The 7,298-nt window shown below is 37.6% G+C and overlaps 1 pseudogene; it reads left to right on the plus strand.

The window, feature by feature from the left end:
• The first annotated feature begins 3,061 nt into the window (after nt 1-3,061).
• LOC118984615 (FACT complex subunit SSRP1-like) lies at nt 3,062-5,142 on the plus strand (annotated as a pseudogene).
• Nucleotides 5,143-7,298: the final 2,156 nt, after the last annotated feature.

The following is a 7,298-nucleotide window of genomic DNA, read 5'->3' on the forward strand; positions in this document are numbered from 1 at the left end:
AAACAGAGCTTGGCAGGAGAGGGGAGCCAGGGAAGTGACAGGGAAGCTCCAGGTTACAACAGACTGGTGAACTCAGCCAAGCACAGTGGTGGCAGGGCCTAGCTGCCACAGAGAAGACATGTTTTAGACAACACTCATGTGAATGGGCAAAACACCTCAAGGACTGTATCTGTGACTCATTGTATAACAGGTTATTTTAGTGTCTGTTCTGTGGAAAGTGTAAAGTATTCCAACAAAGGTCAGCATAAAATAAATACCTAATGAAAGTTAAAAAAATATGTTCAAAGTAAATTTTCACTTATTCACTCAGTCTTTTATTCATGTGATTAATCTTAACTGTAACCTTGTATCCAGAAACTATGCTTCTTCAAAGGACATAAGGATGGTAAAAAAAAAATACCTGCGCTCAAGGAGCTTATAGGTACTGAGGAAAATGGAGAGGCAGACACGTAAACAAATAACTATAATAGAATATAATATGGTGATCCCCAAGTAGCAAGAGTCCAGCAGTATTAGAGAAGCACCTATGAGGATCTCCTGATCAAGGCTGATCTTCAAAGAGAACGCCTTGAAGGGGACTCCAGAGACAAGTCTTAAGACATAAATCGGTAGTATACAAGTGAGTAACTAAAGTAAGAATATTTTAAAGCTCCAGACAAGTATGCTCTGAAGAGAGATATACTACTGCATGTTTGAGGTTCTGAAAGAAGTGTGAAATAACTGAAGTATAGAGTGCTAGAGTATGACATGGGAAAGATAACACTAGAGGGGAATATGTATACCTTTTATTTTATTTTCTTGTCTCATTGCATTAGCTAGAACATCCAATATGATGTTGAAAAAGAATAGTTGTAGGGGACATCCATCCTTGCCTTGTTCCTGATCTTAGTGTGATTGCTTCAAGTTTCTCATCATTAAGTATGTTAGCTATAGTTTCTTTTTTTTTTGTAGATATTCTTTACTAAGTTGGAGAAATTCCCCTTCTATTTCTAGCTTACCTAGAGTTTTTATTATAAATGGATGCTGGGTTTTGTCAAATACTTTTTCTTCACCCATTCATATAATCACGTGATTTTTCTTTCTTATCCTGTTGATGTGATGGGTTATATCACAGGAGAAATTGATCTATAGTTTTCTTATAATGTATTTGTCTGGTTTGGTTATTAGGGTGATGGTGGCATCATGAGTTAGGAAATATTCTCTGTTTCTATCCTCTGAAAGAGATGGTAGAAAATTGGTATAATTTATTCCTTAAATGTTTAGTAAAATTCAAAACTGAATTTATCTGGGCCTGGTGCTTTTTGTTGTAGTTATTTTTTTATCTCTGATTCTTATAATTATTAATTACTAACTCAAATTATTTAATAGATATAGACTTATTCAGATTTTCTCTTTTTTTCTTGCATGAGTTTTGGCATTTTGTGTCTTTCAAGAAATTGGTCTGCTTCATCAAGGACCAATAACTATGTGCCTAGGAGTTTGTAGGCACATAGTTATTCATAGTATTTCATGATTCTCTGTTTAATGTTCAAAGGATCTATAATAAATAATGTTCTTTCTTTCATTTCATACTAGTAGACTGTAACTGCTCTCTATTTTTCTTAGCTTGGCTAGAGGCTTATCCATTGCATTGATCTTTTCAACAAACTAGTCTTTGGTTTTATTAATTTTCCCTATTGATTTCCTATTTATTAATTTCATTGATTTCTGCTTGTTTTTTCTTCTCACTCTGGATTTAATTTGCTCTTCTAATTTCCTAAGGTGGAAAAACTTAGATATTATTAATTTTAGATCTTTATTCTTTTTTAATATATGTGTTCAATGCCATATAATTTCCTTTAAGAACTGTTTTTGCTACCCATTTCAATAAATTGTGCTTTAATTTTCATTTAGTTCAAAATATTTGAAAATTTATCTTGAGATTTCTTCTTGTCTACTACTACTTCGTCTAGTCTACTTCATATCCGGTCTACTCATAAGCCCATGAAAGATATTCTTCATTTCTGGTACTATATTTTTTTTTCTTTAATCTCCAGCATTTCTCTTTGGTTCTTTCTTAAGATTTCCACCTTTGTGCTTTTGTTGCCCATTTGTTCTTTCATGCTATCTACTTTATCCATTAAAGCCCTTAGCATATAATCACAGTTGTTATCAATTTCTGATCTGATTATTCCCAACATCCCTGTCATGTCTGGTTTTGATGTTTGCTCTATCTTTTCAAATTGTGTGGGGGTTGCTTTTTGGTATGCCTTCTGATTTGTTCTTGATGGCAAGACATGATGTACTGGGTAAAAGAAACTGGTGTAACTGGTGTAAACTCTTTAGTAATGTGGTGGTAAGATGTAGTGTGGGGAGGAAATGACTAAGACCAAGATTAGGTCTTAGTCTTTTAGTAAGCCTATGCCTCTGGCCTGTGAACTTCACAAGTATTTTTCAGATTTTTCTCTCCCCTTTTTGGTGAGAAAAGATGGCTAGAGTAGCTTTGGACTAGATACTTCCCTTCTCTTGTGTGGAAGGCTAGAGCTAGCTGGAGCTCAGTTCTCCCTTTCCCTAAATCAGGCTCTGGTAATAACCTGGATCCCATGACGATACCCACAATGAGTCTCTGTCCCAGTAAGCTGTGGCTCCCTGTATTTGCCTGTCTGTCTTTCTAATCTTGAAAGCCTTAGTTTTCCTCATATCCTCATCTATATTTTTGGAGCCTAGAAGAGTTGTTGATTTTTCAATCTGTTTATTTATTTTTTTATTCATTAGAATGTAGTGACAACATCTCACCTTTTTACCTGCAGAATGAGAAATGGAAAGTCTCTATTTTTTGTGGGTGATTGAATAAACATTGGTATAATTTATAAAAATAATATTTATTCTTAGTAGATTATTGATGAAGTTTATATAGGCACAACTGTGACATAAACCTATATGTGGTCCATACCGAGCTGTACTGTTAAAGGAATGCACCCATTAATTCTTTCACTTACTCTACAAACATTTATCAGGTGCCATATAGGCACTGTGCTAAGTGTTAAAAAGTGATGAACAAATTAGATAAATCTTTGTTCTCATGGCAGAGACACAGGAATTCAAGATGCCAATCAGAAGGCAGAAGGCTCCATGAATGATGCCTGGTTGAGATTGAGGTCCTTGGGTACCATCTTCAAGAATAGCAAGTTGGGAAAAGTAGACAACATCCAGGTTAGAGTGTTGAAGGAAGACATCTAACACAGTATAGTTCTGGGTTACAGGCTTGAACATTTCACAGAAAATGACCATGTTTACAACTTTGGTGGTTTATGAGAATCTGAATTGCAAAATTCTAAGTCAGAGAGTTTCTCTAAAACTCACTATTGCCTTGCGCTGATGAAGAAAGCCCTATATGTGAAGGGCTAGAACTTGGGAACAGTGAAGTTTGGTGGACTGCTGCTTTTCTTTGACATTGGTGACTAGCTGGTCTTTGAGATACCCCTCAGCAAAACATGTCTCAGTGTACCACAGGCAAGAATGAGGTGACACTGAAGTTACATCAGAATGTTGATGCCAAGTCGGTCTCATGTGAGTAAAACTCGATGCGCCTCCTACCCTGGAGTATGGTGTATACCTAGTTGAGATGTCCACCCAATACGTGCTATCTGAGATGGACATAATCCAGGCCACTGGAGATGCACCTTTTCAGGAGCTGCATTGTCTGACTTCCCTTGGGTTTTGGAATATTTGTATCTACCCCACCTTTCACACCTGCACAGCAAGATCTTTTATTATAAGATGTCCTACACCCTGGTACCTCATCTCTTTTTGCTGCCCCAGAAAGACTAGCATTGGATTTTTTTGTGTGTGTGATCAGCCTGGATCCCCCAAATAATCAAGCAGAGACAAACCTTTTACTACTTCCTTAGCCTCCTTTTCTCCAAAGGTTGAGGACATTTTCTTGACTTCCAATATAAACAAGGAAGAGATGGAGAAGTACTTTGAAAGACACTCAATAAGAACATATCAGAATACTAAGAAAAAATGGTTCATCAGGCCATGAAAGCACTAGTGAACCATAAGACTACAGTCCCAGGTAACTTCCTAGAACACTTAGGGCCCTGTGGTATCACCTGTTCCTACATGGTAAGCTCAGGATTGAGCTGCTGCTTCAGATGTACCCATGTACATCTGCTTCAATGAGATCTCCTTCATCAGCTTTGCCTGTGGACCACCACATGTTCCTTTGACTTTCAAACTGAGACCAAGCAGGAAACTCAGTATATCTTCAGCAGCATTGGGAGGGGGAGTATTGGAAACTGATTCTGACAATGCAAAAAAGCTCAACATCAAAAACTAAGTATTGAAAAGGAGGATGAACCCAAACTACAATAAATAGGTCTCTGCCTCTGATGAAAATAGGCATGATGCCTACTTGGAACTGAGAAATGACACCTACTTAGAGAATGCCACCAACAACAACGATTGGCTAGCAAGCCACTCGGCTCAGGTGAACAAAAGGAAAAAATGGCAGAGGAGTTTGACAGCAATGTTCTGCCAGCTCCTCGAGTAATGAGGGTGACAATGATTGGTAAGAGAAGAAGAGGAAACAGCTCAAAAAGACCAGATGTTCAAGGATCACAAGGGTCACAAGAAGCATGGCGGTGGAGAAAGGCAAAGATCCCAATGCCTGCAAGGACAGCATGTCTGTGTAGATGCTGTGCTTCAACACTGGCTGAGAGAAGATCAAGTCAGACCATCCTGGCACCAGTACCACAGATCTTTACAAGAAGGCAGACCAGATCTGGAAGGGAATATCCAAAGGGAATGAATAAAAGTGGGATGGTAAGGGGAAGGATGCCAGGAGGGAATATGAAAAAAAACATAAAATAATGTAATGGGGACCAGGGTGAGTGTTCTAAGAGGGACAAGTCAAAGAAAAAGAAAATAAATGTAAAGATGAAAAAGAAACCAATGCCTCCTAGGGGCTCATTATCTGATCATTCTCAAGACAGCTAAGTGAGAGTTTCAAGAGGATAGTTTGTGTCCTGCAATGATCATTCCTCAGGAAAGAACAAAAGCAAAAAGAAGAGGAGACACAAGAAGGACTCTGAAGAAGAGGAACTAGCTAGCCAGTAACCGCCCAGCACAAAAGACTGGGTGTCAGCATCCCATGGGTAGACAAGAGGAAATTTTTCTCTCCTTGAACTTGCCCTATCACACCTTCTGTCTCTCCATCTATAGTTTGTTACCAGTTTCTTTTCATGTTAAGGTTCCTTGGATTCTGTGCCATCTAAACAAGCTCCCCTGGTGCCATGCATTTCACTGTGATAGCAGGAGAGATATCCTACTCTGCTGCTTCACATGGATGGTTGTGTGACTTGAGAGAGATTGGGGGAGGCAGGATACGGCAGGATCCAAATCCTCCTTCCACTTTCCCAGCTTCAAAGATATACCTACTGCTTGTCCTGTCTAAGTTGCTGCAGCATGAGTTATATAAGGTCAGGCCTACAGCTTCCAACCAAGGCCTATCTCTACTCTTATTTTGTAGTTCTGATCTGTAAAAATCAACATTTAATAAACGAAAGTGACTTTTGGTGGGGAGGAGAAGGAAGAAGAGCTCAATTTTGGTGAATGTTACAGACTGGTAAAGAAAGATGATGGCAGATAATGGCAAAATGAAGGTGAATGGCAAGTCCTTGGAGCTTTGCCAAGTGGAGGTCCTTGACAAAAGCAGAGTCATCAGCTTTGAGTTGACACATCTATGGATTCAAGAGCAAGCTCTGCCGCTGAATAGCTTATGACTCTGGGCGAGAAACTTAAATCTTCTGAGTCTCATTTTTTTGTCCTGACAATTATAGGTTATAGTGCCTACAGCTAGGCTGGATGGATAATTAACAAAAGAAAAGATTTTGGCATAACAATAAATAAATGGCCTTTCTCACTGTTCTTCTTTCCCAAGTGAAAAAAAGGAAAATATTACCAATTAACCAGTTTATTAAAGCCAAGTAAAGCCTATATATTGAAATCTTAAAAATAAATTGCTAAATTTTTGAAACTACTCTTTGACTCACAAATTTATTTAAGGCAGTAAAGTTTGCACTTTGTAATAAGAATAGTCATAAATTACTAAATAGTCACATAATAGTGAATGATTTTAATAAATGCTTTAAATTTCTATCACAAAGAAAATAACTAAAACATGTTTCTTACACTAAGAACTATTTTTTCTGAAATAAAAGCATATTTATGCTTTGAAAAGCAATGAAAAAAGATCATGACAATGGGAATATTAATAAAGTTAAAGGCATATTAATTTAAATTTAAATGGTACTGATATCCCAATAGAAATTAATATATTATGCTTTTTAGACTTAGGGAACAAAACCATGTAGAATCTCTGGCAAAAGTAACATCATACAAATGTCTTTAGACAAATGAAATTCCCTAATTTTACTCTAGTCAGATTTGTTCATCTTTCCCTAGTCAGTGCATTCTGTGTCCTATTAAAATATTTTTCTTACCTAGGCATTCATTTATTTATTCAACAACATTACTTCAGTACCCTTCTAAGTCCAAAAGAGGATACAAAAATAAACAGAATATGTCCCCTAGAGCAAGGAACAAAAAGGAAAGAATAAACAAATGGGATCTCATCAAAACGAAAACCTTCTGCACGGCTGAAGAAAACATTCTTAAAATAAAAAGAGAACTAACTGTATGGGAAAACATATTTACCAATGATACCTCAGACAAAGGTTTAATCTCCAAAATATACAAAGAACTTACAGGACTCCACTCTAAGAAGACAAGCAACCCAATTAAAAAGTGGGTAAAGGGCTTGAACAGACACTTCTCCAAGGAGGACATACAGAGGATCCAGAGACACATGAGAAGATGCTCAATATCGCTAGCTATCAGAGAGCTGCAAATTAAAACCACAATGAGATAACACTTTACGCTGGTCAGAATGGCCATCATAAACAAAGCAACAAACAACAAGTGTTGGAGAGGTTGTGGGGAAAGGGGGACTCTAGTGCACTGTTGGGATTTCAGACTGGTACAACCACTATGGAGAACAGTATGGGATTTTCTCAGAAAACTAGAAATGGATCTGCCTTTTGACCCAGCAATTCCACTGCTAGGATTATACCCTAAGAACCTTGAAACACCAATCCAAAAGAACCTATGCACCCCAATGTTCATGGCAGCACAATTTACAATAGCCAAATACTGGAAGCAACCTAGGTGCCCATCAGTAAATCAATGGATCCAAAAACTATGGTACATTTACACAATGGAATTCTATGCAGCAGAAAGAGAGAAAGAGCTCCTAC

The sequence above is a fragment of the Sturnira hondurensis genome, unplaced genomic scaffold, assembly GCF_014824575.4.
Source record: "Sturnira hondurensis isolate 20B ecotype Veracruz unplaced genomic scaffold, ASM1482457v3 Scaffold0003693, whole genome shotgun sequence".
NCBI lineage: Eukaryota > Metazoa > Chordata > Mammalia > Chiroptera > Phyllostomidae > Sturnira > Sturnira hondurensis.